This window comes from Scardinius erythrophthalmus (genome assembly GCF_964197995.2).
Source record: "Scardinius erythrophthalmus genome assembly, chromosome: 19".
Taxonomy (NCBI): domain Eukaryota; kingdom Metazoa; phylum Chordata; class Actinopteri; order Cypriniformes; family Leuciscidae; genus Scardinius; species Scardinius erythrophthalmus.
The window spans coordinates 475001-501393 of NC_138239.1; the positions used below are offsets into that span (position 1 = coordinate 475001).

The following is a 26393-nucleotide window of genomic DNA, read 5'->3' on the forward strand; positions in this document are numbered from 1 at the left end:
TGTGTGTGTGTCTGTCTGTCTGTGTGTCTGTGTCTGTCTGTCTGTGTGTCTGTGTGTGTGTGTGTGTGTCTGTCTGTGTGTGTGTGTGTGTGTGTGTGTCTGTCTGTCTGTGTGTCTGTGTCTGTCTGTCTGTGTGTCTGTGTGTGTGTGTGTGTGTGTCTGTCTGTCTGTGTGTCTGTGTCTGTCTCTGTGTGTCTGTGTCTGTCTGTGTGTCTGTGTCTGTCTCTGTGTGTGTGTGTGTGTCTGTCTGTCTGTGTGTGTGTCTGTCTGTCTGTCTGTGTGTCTGTCTGTCTCTGTGTGTCTGTGTCTGTCTGTGTGTCTGTCTGTGTGTCTGTGTGTGTGTGTGTGTCTGTCTGTCTGTCTGTCTGTCTGTGTGTCTGTCTGTCTGTGTGTGTGTGTGTCTGTCTGTGTGTCTGTCTGTGTGTGTGATTTATGCTTTCTTTTTCAGGTTTGAAAATGCCATATCCAATACCCTGTACCATTCAATTTTATTTAATGACATTTGTCAAAGATACAGAAGAGTGATAATACACACATAGCAGCCAATAAAATCTGTTGTTCAATATCTGACTGCTTGTATTGCCTCATGACTGATGAAAATTTTGCCTTGTTGTGTGCAGTAGAATTTTGATGCATCGCAATGCATCGTAGAATCGAATTGAATCGAATCGTTACCTGGTGAATCGATATCGAATCGAAACGTGAGGGCAGTGCCAATGCACACCCCTACAAAAAAGTATCGAAGTCGCTCGCCAAGAGGCAGTTCACATATCACGTCTTTTTCGCTCTCAAGTTCATTCAATGTAGGCGTGCGGTAAGCGCACTTGAAGCGACGCGCTCGTTTTTTTTCCAGGCGCAGCAACATGAAAAAAGACATGAAGGATGCGGGTGCACACAAACACTACGGGTGTTTTTCTCTTCTCCGTAAATAAATCTTGTAACAGAGCTACAGCAAGCGTTTTTCGGCGGTGGAAATCCATTAGCCACTAAAACTTTTTTGTCATTGTGGAGTTGCAACGACAGACGCCACGGGAAAATCGGACCGAATTTTACTATAATAATAAAAGATAAGCTAAAGTGTATTGTAAATGTCACTAAATCATTTTTTTTATAAAAAGAATGAGTCAAAAAAGATGAATTAAAGTCTGAAATATGTGAGGTTTATCTTTTTATAAAAACCTTTTTTGTCAACTTTATTTGAACTTGTACATGTTAGTATATAACATGTTGCAAGACACTTTTAAAATCTGGCTATAATTTTTAATCGTATTATTTTAATGTTTATGTTAGTGTGTATTGATGCTAATTTTATTTGTTAGTTGCTGTTTTCGACATAAAAACTTTCATTGTGTAGTATTAGTACTTTTTGAACAGGATTCTGTGATAAGTGATCATTTTTGGCACTATAATAATTAAATGAAATGTTCATGCCATTTCATCTCTAGTTATGATCAACTAAAATCATCTAATTGTGTTTTTTACAGTAGGCCTATAATATGCAAAGTACAATTTTCTATAAAAAAAATTATATCTGATTCTGTTATTTTCTCTGACACACGTTGTTGGGTCTGGAAGGTTACTAATGTGATTGCTTTTTCTGTAAATTAAGTTAATGCTTTTTCAATTACTGAATTCATTGAAATAAAATGAATTCTTTGATTTGAATTTTTTTGGCAATGCGTCGTGTAGGTCTTAAATTTCAATCTTTATGGTCTTAAAATGTCTTAAAAAGGTCTTAAATTTGACTAACTGAAACCTGCAGGAACCCTGTTATAGTTTGTGTCGATTTTTGTTTCATTTTGATAGTTCCACCACCCCATGTAAATTAATATGTTAAGGTAACGTTACTCGAGACAAGTGCTGTAAGTTATTGTGAATAAGTCACGGCTAGCAGCTAACTGTAAAGTGTTCGCGGAGTGCCTGTGATCACGATACAGCAATTTTGTCTCGAGTAACGTTATTGCTTTTATAAAACCGTAAACTATTGACCAATCACTCAGAATCAAGGATTGGAACTTCCCGTTTTATAAACATAAGTAATATAATACTGTATGTGTGTGTTCGGTTTCAGCTTACAGTTCGTTACAGTTCGTTCAAGTGCTACCAGTCTGATCTACTGTTTCATCTCCGAATATCTGAGTAAAGTAAGATTTTATACTTTTCCAACTTGATTTAGCCAGATATTTTGTCAAATACTGACACTGGTCCCCGCTACAGCATTTAACACTGTACTGGTTTGGTTAGTTTAGTTCATTTTAGTTTACATCATGACAAATATATTTCCAACCACCTCCCCATGTCATGTTGTTTCAGGTAATTATTTCATATTATATTAAGTGTGTGTTTCATGAAAGTATGATGTATTGCGACATCAGAAACGAAGAAAAACTAAATAATGAGTATTGTAACGCTTGACGTAAAGCAAGTCAAATTTGTAGTTTTCTTTTGTCCTATTAGAACTACAGAAACGCGACCCGGTTTGGCAATCTTGCATAGCGTGGTTATGATTTTGGAAATATTATTTTAAGTTAAATGGATTGTCTATCCTCTAAAAAACAACAACCAGCTTCAATGTGATTTCATGACATTTTAATGAAATGCTTGTGTATTACAGGTGCTGTGAGAAAGAGCCATGACATTACACAAAACATGTAATCCGGTGGTTCAACCTGGCATCAGATAGGGGAAGCTCAAGGAGCCGTCCCTCCTGTCAGCAAACCTTGACCCAACAGTAGTGACCCAACAGTAGCGACCCCAACAGTAGTGACCCAACAGTAGTGACCCAACAGTAGCGACCCCAAAAGTAGTGACCCAACAGTAGCGACCCAACAGTAGTGACCCCAACAGTAGCGACCCAACAGTAGCGACCCAACAGTAGTGACCCCAACAGTAGCGACCCCAACAGTAGCGACCCCAACAGTAGCGACCCAACAGTAGCGACCCAACAGTAGCGACCCAACAGTAGTGACCCCACAGTAGCGACCCCAACAGTAGCGACCCAACAGTAGCGACCCAACAGTAGCGACCCCAACAGTAGCGACCCCAACAGTAGCGACCCCAACAGTAGCGACCCAACAGTAGCGACCCCAACAGTAGCGACCCCAACAGTAGCGACCCCAACAGTAGCGACCCCAACAGTAGCGACCCCAAAAGTAGCGACCCAACAGTAGCGACCCAACAGTAGTGACCCCAACAGTAGCGACCCCAACAGTAGCGACCCCAACAGTAGCGACCCCACAGTAGCGACCCCACAGTAGCGACCCCAACAGTAGTGACCCCACAGTAGCGACCCAACAGTAGCGACCCAACAGTAGCGACCCCAACAGTAGCGACCCCAACAGTAGCGACCCAACAGTAGCGACCCAACAGTAGTGACCCCACAGTAGCGACCCCAACAGTAGCGACCCAACAGTAGCGACCCAACAGTAGCGACCCCAACAGTAGCGACCCCAACAGTAGCGACCCAACAGTAGCGACCCAACAGTAGCGACCCCAACAGTAGCGACCCCAACAGTAGCGACCCCAACAGTAGCGACCCCAAAAGTAGCGACCCAACAGTAGCGACCCAACAGTAGTGACCCCAACAGTAGTGACCCCAACAGTAGTGACCCCAACAGTAGCGACCCCAACAGTAGCGACCCAACAGTAGCGACCCAACAGTAGCGACCCCAACAGTAGCGACCCCAACAGTAGTGACCCAACAGTAGTGACCCCACAGTAGTGACCCCAACAGTAGTGACCCCAACAGTAGTGACCCCAACAGTAGCGACCCAACAGTAGCGACCCAACAGTAGCGACCCCAACAGTAGCGACCCCAACAGTAGCGAGCGACCCCAGCGACCCCAACAGTAGCGACCCCAACAGTAGTGACCCCAACAGTAGCGACCTAACAGTAGCGACCCCAACAGTAGCGACCCCAACAGTAGCGACCCCAACAGTAGCGACCCAACAGTAGCGACCCCAACAGTAGTGACCCCAACAGTAGTGACCCCAACAGTAGCGACCCCAACAGTAGCGACCCCAACAGTAGCGACCCAACAGTAGCGACCCCAACAGTAGCGACCCCAACAGTAGCGACCCCAACAGTAGCGACCCCAACAGTAGCGACCCCAACAGTAGCGACCCCACAGTAGTGACCCCAACAGTAGTGACCCCAACAGTAGCGACCCAACAGTAGCGACCCAACAGTAGCGACCCCAACAGTAGTGACCCCAACAGTAGTGACCCCAACAGTAGTGACCCCAACAGTAGTGACCCCAACAGTAGCCTATTTTTTTATTGTTACTGGCTAAAATGATTGTTTAATGATTTCATGTTTTATTCATATTAATAAAGGCAGATACATTAATAACTATTCAAGCTTTTATAGAGCAATCCAGTCTATCTAATGTTCGTCCACCATTAGATTTTAAATATATCTGTAGCTGTATCTAGTTTTGGCCAGGTAATTGGAATGTGAAAGGTTTCCTGACCGATATGAACGGGTCCAGATCGGATCCACGGCGGATAAGCTGCTTTATCAGCGGATACGGTTAGGGTCTGCCGCGGATCTGGTCTGGACCCGCAATACTTATCTGTTCCGGATTCGTTGCGCTGTGCAAGTGGACTCCATTCCGGACCCGTTCTGCGGATCCGTACCGGAGCTTGTGGTACCTCCGCGGCGGATCCGGTCTGGAGTCAGTTTGCTATCTGGCATTAATATAAACGGACTAATTTGGCGATGCAAAAATGGCCAATTTTGGCACAAAAAAAAAATATTTTGAGTTTTTTACAAAAATGAGTTATAAGCTCTCGTCTAGCCCAAATAACAATGATCTAAATGTCTCTTTATTTGCGAGTTTTCTGAGAGGAACCTTTCCTTTGGCCAGGAGAAATGCCGTACTCATAGACAACGCTATATAAACGCTAGATGTCTCGTGCGCGCTGCTGGCCAATGGAGGTCGACGTCAGCACATTGGCGGCCATCTTGTCACAGGGTGCTCGCTCACTCGTTCAATGGTGCGTACCATTAAATGACCATAACTTGCTCAATTTTCTACTGATTTTCAAATGGTTTGGTTTGTTATAAATGTCAGATATGTAGTTACGACACTGCATACATACACTGCATACATATGAATAATTATAACATACATGTTTAAGCATTCAGAATTATAGCCACGTTAATAACGTTTGTAAGAAACCAAACCGTTTGTAAATCCGTCCAGATTTCAGCAAGATAAGAGGATTTGTGTGCGTGCTGATCATTCACCTTACATTAAGCCTGCCTGTGACAAGATGGCCGAATGGTGATGCCGGAAGTAACTGCGCCATAAGACATCTAGCGTTTATATATGATATCTATGGCCGTACTGCTCCTTCTCGGTGTGTGTGTGTGTCCGTGGCCGGTGTTACAATATATTCGGTTCCTGAAATATTTGGTTCCAATGGGTGGAGCTACCATGAATATTTACTGTACGATACCATAGCGTGGGCGGGGCGACCAGCACCTGCTCGTTTTGTTTTATGGATTATTTATTTCAAACAGGTAATAGTTGAACGAAGTTAATCTTACCCAGATAGCACACGCACATCGCACAGGCATCTGTGTGACGTCGTCATTATCATCTGGAAGACGTAATTCTAAGGGCGTTTGCTCATCTGGAAAACGTCGCATAGACGTCCTTGTCAGATGTTCAAATGACATCCATTGGACATATCAGAGACGTTTATTATTAGAATATTATGTCTGTTAGACATCTGATTTATGTAGCATAGATGTCGTTTTTAATTAGACATTTTTGACGTTCCCTAGCATTTATTGATAAAAACTACAGCTACACGAATTATGTCTACATGATATAACTAAACCCAAGTATTTTACACTCAGAACGAAAGCACACAACAGTTATCTATGATTTAAATGTTTTTATTAGTGTATGAAAACAACCTTTAATTTCTTATATATTGTACTTTAAAATTCTCGAACAAACAATCATGGATAGAATAAGAACACAATGGCTTTAAGAGGGCATTCTCCCTGGAGCCAATCGAAGATAATCTTTAACGTGCTTTTCAGCCTCTGCTTCTGTCGGCGACGGAAGGACAGGATTCTTCATCACTGCTCCTGTGTGTTAAAAAGGTAAAACAAAATTAATTTAACAAATAAAACTTATTTTTTTAAACCTTACAGTTTATTTAATCCGCAAAATAGATTTTATTTCACTGGTTTCTATGAGTTTGGGCAAGGATAAGCTATATATAAAAAGCAATGCATAAAATATGTTTGCAACACACAAACAAAAAAAGATTTTTTATGTTTTTAAAATAAGTCTCTTCTGCTCACCAAGGCTGCATTTATTTGGTTAAAAATAAAAAATAAAATAACCTAGTAATATTGTGAAATATTATGACAATATAAAATAACTGCTTTCTGTTTGAATAGGCTATATTTAAAATGTAAATTTATTCCTGTGATGACAAAGTTGAATTTTCAGCATAATTTACTCTTCAGTGCCTGGGACACGGAAAGTGGGGGTGCTGTGTTTGTTCATTAAAATTTATTCATTTTTAGCATTTAGTCATTTACTTGTAAAAAACACTTTAAGTGGGCCATTTAAAAAATTTTATTTATATGTTAAATTATGTTTTTAAAACATAAGCGCAGAGTGTTACGTGTGTGTGTCGAAAGAATTTGTCCGCAGCTGCTCAAAAAAAAAAAAGTTAAAAACCCCACTGTTAGTGTTTTGTAAGGAACAGGCAAATATGTTCAATATAGCAGGAGACATTTTAATTGTTTACTAATAAAACAGTTATTTTTATGTCAGTGTCGGCTAGACAGATGAAGTTGATGACTCGACTCGCTGCGCCATCAGATAGAAATGCACATTTCATACGAATTAAATAAGCAGCGCAGTCTGTTTTCTTTCGTTTTGAATTGTTCTGCTTAAAAGAAGACATTTCAAGCTATTTATATGTCTCAGGTCTGTGAGGCAATAGGCTACCTTATAGGCCTACGCTGAGTTTCGGTTCATTATGAGACGAGCTCCAGGTTCGCCAGCGCCTCCGTGTCCTGATTATCTATTTTTGAATAGCCTATATTTCTTATTTAAACCCAGACAATTGGTCGATGACACATCGATTAAAATTAAGATACAATTAAATACAAAACGAAATTAAATTTAAAGACAGGCTTTGTGCTTTCAGTTTGAGGTCTCTGTGAAAGTTTTAAAACATTCGTTTAGTGGCGCTTAGCGCTGCACGTCCGTGACGGAGAACTGTCTGTAACAATTTTTTTTTTTTTGTGAAATAAATTTCTCTATATATATATATATATATATATATATATATATATATATATATATATATATTTTTTTTTTTTTTTTTTGTGAAATAATTTTTTTTGTGAAATAAATTTCTATATATATATATATATATATATATATATATATATATGTATATATATGTATATATATATATATATATATATATATATATAATGTTTTTTCTTCCTCGCCCATTTTTTGACTATGCAACTCCGGAACGACTTATAAAATAGGCTACGGTAAGTTATTTATTCTTTTTGTGCAAATGTCCCATAAAGTCCCACCCTTTAAAGGGTAACTAAACCCTAAACCAACTTTTTTTAGTTAATGATCTGTAAGAATGGGGCTTTGTTAGTGCTGTTCATTGATTCAAGTAATTTTTTTGACATTTGTGTTTAAAGTATTTTAATTTTACTAAATATGGTGTAAAAACGTCTGAGTGCTGCCCTCTTCAGGTTGAACGGTGGCTACTGCAGTTGAATTTTCCTATTGGACGTTGTGGTACACTCTGATGTCAGAGGGTACCAGCTAACCACGCCCTTGCCTGCAGAGAGATACGTCTCAGACGCCCCCAATCCACTGGGCTCTGCCCACTTTTCCAGCATTTTTCAAATATTGCCAGTGGGTGGAGTCAGGCTCAGACCAGGGGTTTAGTTACCCTTTAAGAATTAATTTATGTCCCGTTGACTGGGACAATGACAAATGTCATTGCATTACGAATATAAGCAGAATCAATAGTCAAAAATGTGTTGTGCAATCAGGTTTGAGTGTGTGCACTATTTGAACAAGTGTTCTCACTGATACGCTTGTTGTGATTCGCGGAGATTTGACGAGTTTTATAGGCTTGATCAAAAGTGGTGACGCCCTATTTCAAACTTTCTATTCATCAAACAATCCGAACATTTTTTACATAACTGTTTTCAACTGACAATAACCAGCAAATGAGCATAGAATAATTTCTGAAGGACATGTGACCTTTCAAAAACTACGCTTTTTCTTCGTTATTAAAGGGGTGGTTGATTGCTATTTCACTTTTTTCATTTTAAATACTGTGTAATGTTGCTGTTGGTGCATGAACAGTATCTGCAAAGTTGCTGCGCTGAAAGTTCAACGTAAGCAGAGATATTGTCTTTTAAAAATCAGGAAGTTTAATGCCTACAAAAACGACTCGAATGGGACTACAACGAGATACTTCCCGGGTTTTATACGTAACTAACCCATACATTTACATCCACCCTCCCTCCGGAACATGTTCTGCTGTCGAAGAGGAGGAGTTATAGTGGAGAGCTGTAGCTGTCAGGTCTTCTGTGTTCAGGCTTCCTACAGACGCTGTAGTTCGTCAACAATGGTTAAAACTTAAGTTTGATTATGTTCCTGACAATTACAATCGTAGTTTAGCTCTCTGTGCTGCACATTTTACGGAAGACAGCTTCCAGAATCTACACGAGTTCAATGTCGGATTCAACAAGAAACTATTACTCCAACATGAAGCAGTTACAGCTTTAAAACCAGAGGCCACAACCTGCAAGTAAGATTTAAACATTTTAAATGTATTTGCCTGTATAATTTAAGACGTACGTTTTAGTTTTATCAAGGATGTAAAAAAATGCCAGCGCTGGCTTTAGTATATGACAAACGCGTACAAACATTTTGGACCCGAATTTGTATATGTACAAATTTTGTAAACGTATTTTCCATGTATACTTTATGACGTAATTTTTTGATTTGATCAAGAACGCAAACCAATGCCAAAGCTGTTTGGTTATAGTAGCTAGTTAGTTCGATGTTATTTTGTGTGTATAAGAAACGTGTACAAACTTCAAAAAATTATCGCAACAGCGAACTTCAGCTGCTGTTATCACATGTACACCTAAAGAAAACGACAAACTGAGTAAACTACCGGTAATTTTTGTGAATAGTTAAACGGTTGTTCATTCTATCAATAAAACAATATCTTTAAAAAACGGTATTACTCAGTCATGTAACGTATTCAGTTATATTAAATGTTTAATCAGGGGGAAAGCGTATCTCAAAAGCTAACAAACAGCAGTAGCATTTTCAAGTAACAGCGTATGGGAATTCTTTGAGAAAATAATAATAATTAAAAAAAATTACCATTCAGAAACGTTTAGTAAGAGCCGTGTTTGCGGAGGTTCTGCTTGACTCTCTTCATCACCGCTCTCTGGGTCTGATTCTGGCTCAAACTGATGAGGCAATATTGACACCATTACATTTGACCGGGTCCGGAGCACATGCAACTGTCGCCCGTAAAGGTAATGGGCGTGAAGATTCCGGACGCAGTTTAGCCAATTACAACCATTACAACACACCGGCCGAACTAACCAATCTGAGCTCATTGCCTCTTTCTGAGGGAGTGGTTTCATAGACTCAGGAAGTCAACCGGTCGTTCAAGTGACAGAGGAGGAAGCGGCTTACAATAAAGGTGAAATTTATGAAAAATAAGGCGTTTTTTAACAAACGAAACACGAAGACATGTTATATTGCAGCCCATAAACATAATCAAGCTAAGAAAAAAGGCAGTAAACCACCCCTTTAAACAATAACGTCAACCGAGAAAATCATATTTCAGCAAATAATACAGTTTTCAGAGAGCTAAGAGATGTTTACATGTTTTATAATTGTCTTTCCAGATTGTCTAGATCTTCCATGGATGTGAGAGGAAAGACATCATCCTCACTGTCCACCACTAGCATTGGAACATTGGAACATTGGCCTGCAAGGGACTGGACCACTGAAGTCAGGTGATTCATCTTCATGTCTAGTTCATGTAATGTCTCCAGAATCATCCTCTCAACAGCTGCAATACAGTAGGTTTATCTGGGAGAGTATCTTTATTAAACTTAAAAATGTATAATTTTACAAATTTAGAACTTCAATTTAACGTACGTGTACATTGATCAGAGATGGAACTCCATCGCCTCACACCAGAAGCACCTGCAAGCACACAAATCTCTAAACAGGGTTCCTACACATATTCCATACTTTTCCAGACTCAAATTTCCAAACCTCTGTAGATTTTCAGATCATATTTAAAGGGGGGGTGAAAAGCTGTTTCATGCATACTGAGTTTTTTACACTGTTAAAGAGTTGGATTCCCATGCTAAACATGGACAAAGTTTCAAAAATTAAATTGTATGTTTGAAGGAGTATTTCTGTGCCAAAAATTGTCCTTCCGGTTTGTCACAAGTTTCGGAAAGTTTTTTTTCGAGTATGGCTCTGTGTGCTCATTTTCACTCAATCTCCTGTTAATCTTGAGTACCTATAGAGTAGTATTGCATCCTTCATATCTCCAAAAAGTCTTTAGTTTTATTATATTTATAAAAGACAGATAGGCTGTACCTAAAAAAACGAGCGTCTGGAGGCGGGCCGTGTGGGCGAAGCTAATAGCTGATAGCGCTGATAGCTAACAACAACACAGAGAGACATTTGAAGCAGTTTCTTACTCACCGACTGTGACCGCAAACCTTTATCATTGTGACTGCTCGATCCTTAAGCATTCACTGTTCCTAACGCTGGGTTCTTTGGGAAGCTGAACATGATGGTAAGTTTTCCCTCACATCCAAAAAACACACTTTGGAGACACTATGCAGCGCTGCCGTTGAGTTCCTGTTGATGTGCGCGGTCTCGCCCTCCTCTGGTCTGGTTGTGCACGGGCGAGCTTTTCCGGGAGAAATGCTCATATAAGGAGTTTCACTCTGGTCTACGTCATTAGATCCACGATCGGCCGAAATCCTTTAAGGATCGAGCAGTCACAACGATAAAGGTTCGCGGTCGCAGGCGGTGAGTAAAACTGCTTCAAATATCTCTGTGTGTTGTTAGCTCGGTTAGCACACAGCTTTAGCACACCGCCCGCACGGCACGCCTCCAGCCGCTCTGTGTTTTCCGGAAAGACTCAGTACAGCCTATCTTTCTTTTATAAATATAATAAAACTAAAGACTTTTTGGAGATATGAAGGATGCAATACTACTCCATAGGTACTCAAGATTAACAGGAGATTGAGTGAAAATGAGCATTTCACCCCCCCCCCCCCTTTAAAGTGCCCCATTATGCTTTTTCGAAAATATTCCCTTTAATACAATGTGTAATGCAGTCAGATCGCCTGTCAATCGAACTCCCTGCGAAGAGTCAATTGTAAACAATATTATTTGTTTTATTAATGCTTTTTTACCTTGTATGTTAGGTGAGTGATCACTCCAAGCATCTTGGGGCTAGGACAAGCTCACTGGAGCTAAGAAAGGTGATGTTGGTAAGTTGCGCATTTGTTAACATGACAGTGCATGAAACTGGTACACCTTAAGTAATACCTCAATAATGACTGAAATTGGCTTTAAAAAAATATTTACTCTGCATTCTTCCCTGATGTGTAGATGGTCTTGGGTGTTGATAGAGAATGTGTTCTCTAATTAATTATACAGAAAAAAAAAATGTTGTATTTCTTTGTGTTAGGCTGTGACTCGTTTGCAATGAATGTGTTTTTGATTTCCTCCATATACCAATTAATGCTCTTTTACCTTGAATGGCAGGTGGGTGTTCATGCCAAGGCTCGTCTGCCTGGGAGAAGCTCACTGGTACATCTGGAGCTGAGAAAGATGAAGTTGGTAAATTTTTTATGTTATTAAAATATTACATGACAAAAATATCAGTTTTAAAAATGTAAACTCACAATTGCTGAATGATTTTCCTGCTCTACTTTGTGTGAGCAGGGGTCTTATAACAGGACCTGGAAAAAAAAATAGCACTCAGCAGTTACATACACCTACGTCTAGCAACCATTTAACTGGTTTCATTGTATTTTTACCTTTTGTCTTGATGTTTACAAGCAGGGCTTTGCAGGCGGGGCTTTGTGTGCAGGCAGAACTTTTTCTCTATTAATAATTTTCTTTTTTTGTGGGGGGTATCATGAGGCTCATCATCTGATGTGTATATTTTCTTTCTATGAGCAAAATCATGGTATTTGAGTATTTTACAAAGCAGGATTAGAAGTAACCTCTAAGTAATAACACTGCCCTGTTTGTCAACTAAAAGAAAAAATCCCCCCCCCCCCCAAAAAAAATTAATAAATAAGGAAATGTAATTTCCTTCCCCAAACGTTGCTCCAAGCCATTACATTACATTTAAGTGTATCTATTTTGAAAAGTAAAATATGCTTTGACAACTTACTTGTGAATTCTTTTTCCAGGCATCTCCGTTTCTGAGATGTCAGAAGTGTAGCATGCCTTTTTCCATTTTTTTGCAATGTTGTCAAAAGATGCTGAAAGAAACGAAGTTCGTGAATTTAATTCATGCAAGCATTAAGCCATGGGATGTCATGTGATTTACCATCTTTTTTGATAATGTTCATTTACACTGTAGTTTAACCTGCTTACCTGATTCGTGCAGAATTCTGACCTGATGTGTGGTCCACCCTGTGTCTGGCTGTGGTGCCTCCATCATCCTGACACTCTTCAGCAACCGGTCCAAGCCTCTGAATGGAGGCCACCAGGAGTGGCCATCTGAGTACCAGGACTTTGCTATAGTTCCAGTTGTCCCTTCTCCCACAAACTCCACTATCAGGTACATGTTTTTTTGTTTTTCTTTTGTACTTCAACAACCTAGATGTTGAAAGACACTTCTTGTTTATTTGCATGAACATTTTCAATTAAAATTTTTCATGATTCAAATTTACAAAATATCTGTGATAAAACAAAATCACAAATGTGTCAAAAAAAATGTAAAAAAATTATTGTGTGTGTAAAAGAGGCACTGAAACAAAACAACGGTCATGAGGAACTAATGGCGCTTTTCCATTACCAGTACCAGCTTGACTCGCCTCGTCTCGCCTCGACTCAGCTCAGCTCGGCCCGCTTTTCGCTCCGTTTTCCATTGCAGATAGTACCTCCACAATAGTACCTGGTCGTCATAGCGACGCGGCAGGAAACTGCCATGACTTAATCTTTTACGCGAGACACTCCCGCTACCCACACACACAGGACAATGGAGGAAATCGAGTGTATGCTGTTTTTGCATGTTTTTGCTTTTGTTTTTGCTGTTTTTTTATTCAGTATACTCCATCTGGCGCGTGCAATGATGCATGAGGACATAATTTTCTGCAAAAACTACTTCCTGTACAAAAACAAATTTTAGTTATTATACTTATTAGGTCCTACTTATCCCAAATAGCAAGAACAATTATAAAATGCACACCAGGCAAACTCTCGGGTCTCAGGAGGTTAAGTGCATTAACACGGCAAAATATGACACCAAGACATGCATACAAAATACTTCAGAAATCATATTTCTGGATACTCAAATTTAGTTAAAACCTTTGTAGACATGGCTTTCATGATGGCACTACAAAAACACATAAAAGTGAAACCCCATTGCCTTATCTACTGCTTTTCTTATTGTTGTGGGCTTTATAGGGTGAGTGATATTTCTTATAATACACAAGTGAGATAGACTAGTGCAAAATTACAGATAGGTCATCAAACTAATATTAGCAGAGGTTTTGCCTCAAACTACCTGACAAATGAAGCCACGCAATGATGGAGTTAAGATGAAGCTTTTAAGAAACTTTAACTCTGGTTTCACTAGCGATTTGAGTAAATGAAAACATAATACATTTAAATGTGAATTTGCTGTCCACCACTGAAATCTAGTCTTGGCCGCCTTTAACCCTCAGGGGACCAAGAACGCGCCGGCGCGTTTTGCTCGTTTTTTTTTTTAGCAATGAAAAATAAACACAAAATGCTCTGTTAATTTTGATCTTTAATTTTCGTGTTCTACATCAATCGATCCTGTTCAGTTTCTTTTTTTTTTCTGTATACTCACAATAAAGATAAAGTGTTTTGCTTTTTGACAAATAAAGAAACTTTAACATGATGCGATGTCTGCCTTCTCTCTGTATGTAAACTCCCATTTGAAACGCGTTCGAAAATGATCTATAACTCCGCGAAAATTCAGTCAAACAGGCAAACAGACCCACGGGCATAAAGCTTGAGATCGCAGCTTTTAAATGAAGTCATTTATATAAAAAACAAATATTATCAGCTTCTGTAATCTGTATAAAAAGAGAGCGATTCCAGTCGAGCTTATTACGAGCTCATTGACTTTAATTCGTTCACGCCTACTCACGGAGCGCGTTATTCACAAGATAATGTGCTAAGCCATCTATGCAAAACAGGTAAACGCCCCCAAGCAAATGTATTAAACGCTTCAAGTTTCATCATTTCGTCACCTGCGCGTTGGGAAGATGACACGGTACACCGGTGCGGAAGCCCTTCAGTTCGTCCTGGATACTAGCGACGAAGAGTCCAGATTTTCATCAGAAGAGGAGCGCGACTACTCTGATGACGACCGTATGTATTTTGAAGAGCGAATTGATCCAGCCGTGGATAGAATTTCGGATGAGTAAGTATGTATTCTTACTTGCATTAGTTGACAAGTTATTCAAAACATGAGCTTACATATTATACAGGCTGGACTTGCCATCCAGAGTATTGACATTTGATATCTACCTTTATTCAACACGATCTAATGAAAGTGCATATCTATACCATGAATTTAATATCTTGTACCATTTCAACATCAAAAATGTTTTGTTTTGTTTTTTTTTGTGTACATATGCTACACCCCTTGGTTAGGAAATTTGTATTTGTATGTGTAGCCTAAATGATATGTTTAGATCATTATGTATGAAAGATAGAATTTAGAAATTATTTTAGAAAGTAGGCCTAGTAGGCCCTAGGTGTTTAGATTATATTTTGACTATATAAATGCTGCCTCATTATCATTAACGATGCATACTCGCAAATATCAGTTTTAAATGTGTGTAAATGTGCTGAAATGTGTAAATATACCCAGTTAATGAAGTGCACAAATGTGTTAGGCTAATGTTTGCGGTGTGCCTCTCCGTTAATGGCCCATTGACACGCATATAGGCTTATTGCACGCGTCTGAAATTATTTACATCAGTTATTCATTATAGACTAATGCTACTATAGTTATATTTATGTCATAATATTCTTCAACTTTTTTAAAAGGAATGTAGCTTCATCACTACCTCCGCCTGCAACTCGGAGTGCGCTTAGCAACACAGTCAGAAATCAGAAAGAGTAAGTACATATTTACCCACTATTTTACAGATGTTAGTTCAATTTTGTTTATACTTAGTGTTAATATTATGAGCCTGTATGACTTTATTATTTATTTTTGGAGATTGGTTGATGTTACATATGTTTTGTAACTTTTTTTAAAAGGAATGTAGCTTGTTCACTCTCGCCTTCCACTGCAACGAGGACACGCAGCAACAAAAATCAAAAAGAGTAAGTACATATTTACCTACTATTTTACAGATGTTAGTTACATTTTGTTTATATACTTAGTGATGATACAAATGCAGCCTATATGTGCCTGTGTGGCTTTGCAACAAATGTGTTGTTATGCATGCACAATATAACAATTATTGATTGGTAATGTTAATATAAAAGAGCTTATATTGTGTTGCTTTATCAGCATTGCTAAATGTCCATCAGTTATGCATGTGCTGGAATAGTACTCTGTAAAATATATGATAAAAATAGTTTTCAACTTTTTTTTAAAAGGAATATAGCTTGTTCACTCTCGCCTTCCACTGCAACTCGCAGGACACGGAGCAACGGAAATCAAAAAGAGTAAGTACATATTTATCTACTATTTTTTTTAACTACTACTTTGCAAAAAATGTGTTATGCATGCACAATATTACAATTATTGTTTGGTAATGTTAATATAAAAGAGCTTATATATTTTTTGTTTTATCAACATGCTGATTGCCCTGCCCTGACATGCTGATAGTACTTTGATCAACCTTTATTAACCTTTATTAATATTATTATTTTTATAGGAATGTGGCAAAGAGGGCCAAGACAAACATTCAGACGAGCAACAAGGAGTCCACTCTGTCATGGAAAACAGAGACTGACATTGATATGGTTCCACAGACTCTGAGCTTCCTGCCTGCCCGGGAACTTGGACCACAGCTGAGTTCTGCTGACACACACACTCCCCAGACTCTCTTCAAAATGTTTTTTACTGTGAGATACCTGCCTTTACTTTTGTTTATTTATCGCTCACAATTGCTTTGTTTATAGCCGACTGATTATTTATTTTGGTCACATTTGATTTGCTTAGAGCCCGCATCAACGGGGCATAAGCATTTACTGTGAGATACCTGCCTTTACTTTTGTTTTTACAAAATTACATTAAAACAGATTGAAAAACAAAACATTTGAATCTCCTCATTCTTTGTTTAGGCTGCCTCACCTGATGGCCCATTAGCACTTGGGGGAGCGTCTATGTCACACCCCTGGTCTGAATCTCATTAATATTGATGACCCATTACCACTCCCACGCATAAACCTCTTCTGACAAAAAAACTGTTTTACAATGTTTAAATCAATGTAGTGTTTTATGTGAACAATTAGGCAGGATGATTTTCACATAATTTTGAAGCTAGAACTTAAAGGGAAAACATCAATTAGTCAAAAGTCTTGTGGACACATATTTAATATGTGTTTTGTGTTCTTAAATCAGCAACTTTCATTTTATTTTTTTCCAATAACCACGCATAAACATTATTCTCTTAAAAATACAAACATCTACATACACGTTTCTGGCATATTATGGTAGCCCTGTTTGTGCTATATAGAGTAAATTTACACCTTTGCCATTAACATGTTTATAAATAACTGAAAAAAGCACAAATATCAAGGCATGTCAGAACATCTCAAAGGCCCCAAAAACACCGTGGTCCCCTGAGGGTTAAAAAATAAATAAATAAATGCAGTCGTCACCGGCGCGCAATGACTTATGGGGTGGGATAGGCCGCTTAGGATCATTTTATGTATCCTTCCTTTCACGGGGAAACGAAGGGTGCATTTGGCGTCGCTTTTGAATAACATTGCGATGACGACCGGCCTTCGAAGGATGCAGAATTGAGTTGGGACAGCCTTCATCGTGACGCAATCGGCCTTCAAATGCAACCTCCAAGAATTCAGCCTTCACATTGGGACACAGCTAACGTGAAGCAGAGTTATGATACATCACTAGCCTTGAGTACTTTACTGTTTTTATAAAACAGTCACCACACAATACAAATATTAAAGCTGAAAAATATGTATCTATGCAACTTTCATGAAATCACTAAAAGCCTTCCTTCTGCTGGAAAAAGTAGTCCCTGACCACAAACAGCAACAGAAGTTACCTACATTATTTCAGCAAAAATCTATCTTTTATGAGTGAGTCAGTCGGTAAACAGAGTCATGGGAAAGTCATGGGAAAACCCCTTTACTGTTAAAATTACAAGATATCACAGCGGACATTCAAATGGATTCTCACTCACTTTCTCAATCCCTCAAAATAATTGACTCTAGCTTCAATATCAATGAACAATATCAATGAGATCAAACATGTTTAAGTTGCTAAGAGTGGTTGCTAGGGGTGTTGTGTACTAGTGATACATAGAACCGTTGGGTGAAGCGGTCATGGCTGTGTTTTATTGTGAATAACACACAGCTATTGACCAATCAGAAGAATTAAGGATTGGAACTAACTTTTATAAATTGCAGGCCAAACCTTGGGTGAGGACCTTCCTACACTTTCAACATGTATAAACAAGTTGTAAAGCAGAAGCCAGTTTAACCCAATAATATTAACAAAAGTAAGAAAAAACTGGTATGACTCATAGGTAGGCTCTGTTTTATAATAGCGTTTTGAGTGCTGTCTGGATGAACAAGTAAGCAAAGTCAAGCATGTAATCTATTTGTGACCATCACCTATAATTATAGCGACGGTGAATAAGGTGTCAAAGATGGCGACATCCATACAACTAAAAAAATGTATCACAATTGACGCGACAAGTCCAATCAAAGTGTGACTTCATCTGTCAAATTTGAACTAGCAGTAGCTTTTATGACTGGAGAAGCTAGGATTATTTGAGTCAGGCATAGATCACAAAACTGACAGTAGCAGAGAAAGAGCTTCTAATACCCAAGCATGTAGTTTATCGTGGTTAGCCGTCAGATACTTTGACAGATACGTGTGGACTTGAGACGCGTTTCTCCAGTGTATAACTTGCATTTGATGGTTGTGTGTTGATGGGAGAGCAAAAAAAGTTTTGCTAAAATATTTATATGAAATGTAGGTTTGATATTCTACATGTATTTATGAGCCGTAACTGTTAACGGTATACATGTAATTACCACAATTGTTACATGTAATACAATGGCTATGTTCATTTACTTCTTTCAGACGAGTGAATATGTGCAACACCGTGTCCTAACCAGACTATTTCTGCGACGTCACCGCTGGAACAAAGTATGATGATTTCAGGTATAGTACTGTGTATATGTGCATTATTTAATGTTATTACATGGCTTGGCTGAATTCCAATGTAGGATGAGGTCTGTTATTTCTTGATAACAGACCGCTGCGAACTATAACAGACCGTTGCCAAGAACGTTCAAACTGTTTGTTAACAGACAATTGTTTCAGTAACTCTTATGTATTTTTAATAATGTTAAAAAAAGGTGTAATATTCATGGATTTGTGTAATTATCCATTTTGTTGAGAGTGCTTGGAGCTTGCTGAGTGCGCGCTCTTCTGATTAGCTGTGATTTTTACCACTGTGACAAATTTTTGAGAATCTTATCGTGTCTGGTTAGGACACGGTGCTGCTCCTACCAGTTAACATTTGATCTCAGCAATACTGGTAAATGAGCAAAACAAAGTGTTTTTTTTAAAGGTGCTCAAAGTGATGTTGGGTGACGTCACTACTTGTTGACGCTGAAAGTTTTGTCAAACAAAACGGAGGCTAGCTCGACCCTCCCTCCTCCTCATCCGCACACTAACCCCCAGGGTGTCCGCGGATCCTTAAAAAGTCTTAAATTAGATTTTTAAAATTTAAGGCCTTTAAAGGTCTTAAAGTCTTATTTTTACTTATAAAAGGTCTTAAATTTTCGATGGCAATTTGACTTAAACATATCTTAATGTTTTCTAAATTAGAACCATCTAATTAGCGTACTTTTTTTATTCTTTCTTTGCGGATTTGCTTGTTCACGTGCCATTACATCCGTCTCCTACACGCGCAAAACAGGAGGAGAGAAGAAGCGAGTTGGTAAATGTCAGTTCAGTTCTAAGTTCAGTCTTGTGTGTAGTGGTTTGCGATGTGTATTGTCTATTATGATATTGTAATCATTGTTTTAACGCTGTACGAGGCACTGTGAGCTGACATCACTTTTGTCTCTCGTGCTTTCACTGCGTGATGTGTGCAGTTATAGGTAGGCTGTTCCCAAATGAGTTTGTCTCATATTTATATCATATGTTGTTATCATATTCATAGACCTACAATATCACATCAGCAAGACTTCCGTTTTCCCGTGCACAATTGCAAATGTGATTATATATTTATATAACAGTTAAATTAACAATAAATTACCATTGTGAGTTACATTTTATAAACACTATTGTTATTGTTTGTTTTCCATTTATTTCGCTGACGAGAATTTCAAAATGGAGCCATAGCAGAGTTTCAATGCCACTGACAGCGATGAGCTTATGACTGGAATCCGCGTTTTGAACGAATCAATTTAATGATTCAATGAACAATCACTTGCTTCCCGAATGAATCAGCCGTTTGAACGAATCGGTTGAATGAATGACTCCCTCAACTCATTTATTAAAACCATAGATATCATATAATAAAGGCCTTTATTATATGATATTATCTATGATTAAAACAGTGACTTGCCGCCACCTACTGGCAGCTTTAGTTTAATATTTAGTAGGGCTGTTTTCGACTAAGGATTTTCATAGTCGAATCTGATTCGTTAGATTTTGCCGTAGTCGACTGATAGTCGAACCTTTTTTTTTTCTTTTTTTTTTTTAGATAGCAGCTCGATTTTTTCCATTTCAAACAAAAGAGCTAAAAAACACATATATCACACATATATCATAACATTTCATAAACATGAGGAGCAATATGAGAGAGAAATTTGGTGATGGTTGTTTAGGTACATTAAACCACGTAAAGCTTTTTCACGCCCATGAGAACCGTGTGGAGTCAACTCACAGCCGCTCCGCTGCCCTGCTGAAAATGTGAAGCAGAAACGCTTAATATCAGATAACGTCCATAATAACTGGACTCTGGGTTCGATTTTTTGACCATTTTCAGTGGTTATGAGGAGCAATATGAGAGGGAAATTTGGTAATCGTTGTTAAGGTACATTAAACCACGTAAAGCTTTTTAACGCACATGAGAACCGTGTGGAGTCAACTCACAGCCGCTCCGCAGCCCTGCTGAAAATGTGAAGCCGAAACGCTTAATATCAGATAACGTCCATAATAATTGGACTCTGGGTTCGATTTTTTTTATCATTTTAAGTGGTTATGTGGAGCAAAATGAGAGGGGAATTTGGTAATCATTGTTTAGGTACATTAAACCATGTAAAGCTTTTAACGCACATGAGAACCGTGTGGAGTCAACTCACAGCCGCTCCGCAGCCCTGCTGAAAATGTGAAGTAGATTTTTGAATACATTTTTATCTATTTACATTAGTAAGCTACAGGACATCGTCTTTCAAAACATGACCTGAAAAAATAAAATAAAAATGGTACCCAGCCCTTCTGAAAATGCGAATGCGTCTCTGTCCCCAGCACATTTCAAACCAAACTGACGCCCATGTATTCGACTATGAGGTTCATAGTCGAATCAGACCTCTCCGAATCGAATCGTCGAATCCTCGACTATTAGAAGTCAGCCCTAATATTTAGAGTACTTTTTAAGTAGAATGTTAAAATTAGAAATCATTTCATATTTAACAATCTCATAGCTTTATTTATGCAATTGTAAATATAGTGTAAATATATTAATGCCAGATCTGATGCCACTTCTGTGTCACCTCTGCACTGGAAAGATGGATTTTGATTTAATGATTTAATTTGACTGGTAACACTGGTATTGTGTAATTATTCTAATAGAATTTAATTTGAATGTTAGAATTTGACAAAGGTGATGCATACATCTACAAATGTCAATAAATAGGTGAAAATGCCCCTGGAAATCAATTTAAGATGGCAGTGACTTTCTGTCACTGCACTGCATAGAGTATGAAAAATATGAATATCTTCGTCTGTCAGCTGTTAACAACAGGCCTAAACCAGCCATAGCACCAAGCACAAAAACACAATCAGTAAAATATCTAATTATTACCAACAAAACTTTGAAAATATCGATTGAGACATATTTTGTCGATATTGCACACCCCCTAATGCATGGTATTAATTTTGATTTCTTCTGGTCTTAAAAAGGTCTTAAAAAGTCTTAAATTTGACTTTAAAAAATGTGCAGATACCCTGAACCCCCCCCCAAAACCCACCCCAAACCCTCCTTGTAGGTTATTGGCTGAAACATTTTGTTGGTTTTGCGGTGTGGGTGAGCCCAGTTTGTTTTTGTTGCTGTTTGTGGAACCTGGGCTGTCTACAGAGACTACGTTTCTTTACAGTTTTCAGGGGACAGGCAGCTAGCAGATGGTGAGGAGATGTTTGCTGTATGTGACAAAAATTAAAGGTGCTCTAAGCGATGTCACATTTTTTAGGCCAAAACATTTAAAAGTTAACCCTCTGAGGTCTGAGCTGTTTTCTGGGCCCTGGAGGTGTTCTGACATGCTCTGACATTTCTGGTTATTTCTGTTACTTGTGACATTTTCATGGTTAGTCTAATTACACTGTATTCAGCACAAACTCTGCTACAATAATATATCAACAGCATGTATGTAAAAGTTTGTAGTTTTGAGATAATGACATTTATGCGTGGTTTGTGAAAATACAAAAAAAAATTCTCACTGAAATAAGGCCATGAAACCCATACTGATTATTTCTTCACAAGACTTTTGAAAATTGTATCACGTAGCCTAGAATATTTGCTGCAAAACTATGTGAAAATCACCCTGACTGCTCATTCAGATAAGACAATATATTGATTTAAAAATTTTATGACGTGTTTTGTGTGAAAAAGCCTTATGCGAGAGCTCATTAATATGTAAGCTTTTCTCACCTGAGAAAGACAAAGAACCTCCCCTAACGGCCCCATTAGGAGCTATCAGGCACTGTCATTCTGAGCAACCTTGCACAATACTGTAAATGAGGAGATTTAAAAAATAATGGCTTTTAAATTGTTTGGATTTATTTACAACACAGCATCGTCCAAAGATACACAACACATGCCAAAAAAGCACTTATTGAAAACAATGATCCAAAGACAGAGACCTTTGTGCCATTCCTAAAAACATACATACCTTTAATTTCCAAGGTGTTTGATTTTCACTTTACCATGTACAGAGACTCATGTGAATTTTGAATTCAGCAGTCATCAGTGTCATCTGGGCCCTGAAAAAAAAGTGAACATACTGATATCAAGAGAAAGGCCTGCACGATTTTGGGAATAAATTTTAGATTTTTCTGGTTAAAATTGTTTTTTAAAATTCACAGAACACACACACACACACACACACAAATGTTTGCAACAAGATATAATGAACAGTGAACACCAGGTTTGTTGTGCCTTGTAGGCATAAGCTATGCGCAGTGCTGGATAAAATAATAATAACCTATAACAGTATAAATCTTCCAAAAGATTTAAGTAACAACTAAGCTAGAGAAAAATATATTGATTATCATGTTACTTAAAATGTTTCCATTAGTGGTCCATATGAAATGAGATAATAGTAAAAACATGAAGCTGTTTGTTTTTCAAACGCGATCGCGATCCAAAATATGATACATTCAAATGCAATCACGATCCAAAATATGATACATTCAAACGTGATCACGATCCAAAATAAGATACATTCAAATGCGATCACGATCCAAAATATGATACATTCAAACGTGATCACGATCCAAAATATGATACATTCAAATGCGATCACGATCCAAAATATGATACATTCAAACGTGATCACGATCCAAAATATGATACATTCAAATGCGATCACGATCCAAAATATGATACATTCAAACGTGATCACGATCCAAAATATGATACATTCAAATGCGATCACGATCCAAAATATGATACATTCAAATGCGATCACGATCCAAAATATGATACATTCAAACGTGATCACGATCCAAAATAAGATACATTCAAACGCGATCACGCTCAAATATAAAACATTATGGTTACCAAATACATATCTACGTTTGAGCAGATATCCACAAACACAGTAACAGTAAACACGGGTCTAAATATTATAATATTCACCATCTAGCAACAGTTCAACTGCAATGTGAAATTTATGCAACAATAGCAAACTAATATGTAAGAATTTCTTACCTTATCTTTCTTGTCTTCAAATCGCGTTCTTCTCCTGATGTAAATCCAATGTAAGCTCAGCCACGTCTTTCAAACTCGACGAAAAGTGAAGTGAAGTGTTTTGTTGTTGAGGTAATGAGGGCGATCGCGTTCCATGTGGAGATTTGCATGTGAATCTCTTTTGCGCGAGTAGGCGTGGCCAAATTAACTGTAATGAGCAAGCGTTTGAGAATCTGGACATCTTGTTGGTTTTATACAAATTACTTAAACAGAGAATATTTGTTTTCGTTTTGAATCCGATCATTTAAAAGTACACACTTAAATGTTTATAAAGGTATATGGCTCATAACTGTGTGACAAGTATTCGCAGAGTTTTGTTTCAGTTTATAGACGTGCTCAAGAAAAAAAAGTTCACCGCGACGGAGAGGCAGAACGCACACCCTGTTTATTTTCTTTATTTTACAAAAGCACAATGTTTTGATTTGATTGTAAGTGGACACATACAAAAGTAGAAATATCACAGATTCTTTTTTTATATTTCTTTTTTCTGTATGACCATAAATGACGGAGAAATTTAAGTTTATAGTGCTACAATGTGGAGAAAATCCAGCAAAACGCGCCGGCGCGTTTGTCGACCTCAGAGGGTTAAATAGCTGTGGAATTGAAATCAGATTGAACATGATTCTCACAGTGTTAAGTATCTATTAAGAAGGTTGTTGACAGTATTGTGTTCATGTTTCTACCAATGTTGTTTGTGAGAAATAAGTATTTTAACCCACAGTAACTTTCCTTATAGGATGCTCTAACATTTTTCATTTTCTTTTCTCTACAAAACAGCTCAAGAGATAGTTGATCGTCAGATGCACAGATCGACCTCTAGTCCACCTTCATTCCCACACCCACCTGGCCAGTAATGTTTCATTAAATAATAAAGTAATATGCAGTCCATAGCCAGTGTCTGCCATGCACAATCTGTTCCTTGTTCATTGCAAATGTTTTAGATTGTTCTATTAAAGCTCATTATAATCTTTGAGAACGGTATTATGGTAGCTGCAACACTTCCTAGGGAAGGGATCTTTCGTGTAGGTGTTCTGGCAGAACTCGTCCAGCAGGAGCAAGTTGTGGGTCATATCGCTCCAAGGTCCTCCAATCAGCACCAGCTCATCAGCAGAAGCCAGACTTTGTGACTATATTCACCTTTATGCTCTCAGCAGTTACTACATGTGTCTTTAATTTTTTTAAATATATTTAAATTTTAATCAATTCTCTGGAAAGTAAATGTCATTAAATATGTGAGGTAACATGAATCAAATTAACATGTGCATATTGTTTACTCCTAAGGCTTCTTCCTCATATATCTACAAGGGTTTTCTTTACCATTGCCAGCTTTGCCTTGCTCATTGAAAATATGAAAATGGATTGGTGTGTGTTTAACTATTTCCGTGCATGGCATAGTCAAAGAACCACCTGACACAAAGCCATGGATCATGGAATAAATTAAATTATTACTCAAATTATCAAGCTTGTTATGCTACATTTTACATTCTAAGCAACAGCCAGGCATGGTTGTCTAGGGCCTAATTTATGTTTTCTGCAAAATACATTCAGATTTGTATCCAGTAAGGATAAAGTTGCCCTTAACAACTCATTGAAAGCATTATTTAAATAAATCCATGTGTGTAATGCTTATATTTTATTTTTCTGTACTGAAAAAAAAAGCGAAGTGTCCCTCGTAAATATATGTAGTAAGACAAAATGAAAAATGGTGAAACTGCATTAGCCAACGCCATGGGCGAGGCTAGCCCCTTTTTAGGGGTGCTTCAGCACCCCTAATAAGGAGCTCAGCACCCCTAAAACTTGGAGTAAGAAATGTTGTTATTCTAAAAATATATATATATTTTTTTTGTCTTTGACAAGGTTAAATAATGTTCTTCATCTTCAGTCCGCAGCAGCGCCATAAACAGAGGCGCGCGTGTGTGTGTGTTTGTTCATCTGAGCCTCATTGGTCTTTCACTTCTCGTCAATGTCAGAATATTTGAGATGACCAATCAAATCAAAGTAGGCGGGCTTTATGTTCACAGAAGCTGCTGAGCGCGAATTTTACATGGAATTTTAGCAGCACGACTGACGCTTCAGTTTACGGTCAAGTGCGAGTTAAGAAGATGTAAGTAGCTAAACTAAACATTTTATATTTGACAGTTTTTTAGGTCATAAATGTTAAACGAATGACAAAAATAATTAGAAAACTAATAAACTTTTGTCTAATTTCGCCATTTTGAGCTGAAAATAGGCCTATATAACGTGTAATTATGTCATTGTGAGGGGACAAGAAACATTAACAAAGCCGTTTTCATAGGCACAAGATTAATAATGCATGTGTACATGTTGAGAATTAATATAATACAATTTGTAGCCTTCAGTAAATTAAAAAAGTTCAGCTTTAGGAGGGGAAGAGACAGGGCAAGATCAGGGGACTGAGAGAAAAAGACAGTGATGGAGATGAGGAGAGAGCAGGTTTTCAATCTATTTCTTATCCTTTTTTGGCCTTCAAACGTCTTGAAATGCACATATCAGAGAAATAAAAATGTTTAACCCCATAACAACCTCAAATTTATGACCTCTTTGATTATAAAGCCCTGTCTACGGCCATGTATTAGGCCTAGATCAATAATGAATGTGTACATATTGTGAATGAATTTAATAAACTTAGTTACCTAGCTTTCCTGGTAGCTTTGTC

General features: G+C 38.0%; 1 long non-coding RNA gene across 1 annotated transcript; it reads left to right on the plus strand.

The window, feature by feature from the left end:
- Positions 1–5084: 5084 nt before the first annotated feature.
- Positions 5085–25344, plus strand: LOC308707809. Its single transcript, XR_014032219.1, has 7 exons — positions 5085–6121; positions 9956–10066; positions 11507–11572; positions 11850–11924; positions 12706–12879; positions 18595–18675; positions 24494–25344. It is a non-coding gene; the product is annotated as an uncharacterized lncRNA (long non-coding RNA).
- The last annotated feature ends 1049 nt before the right edge of the window (positions 25345–26393 follow it).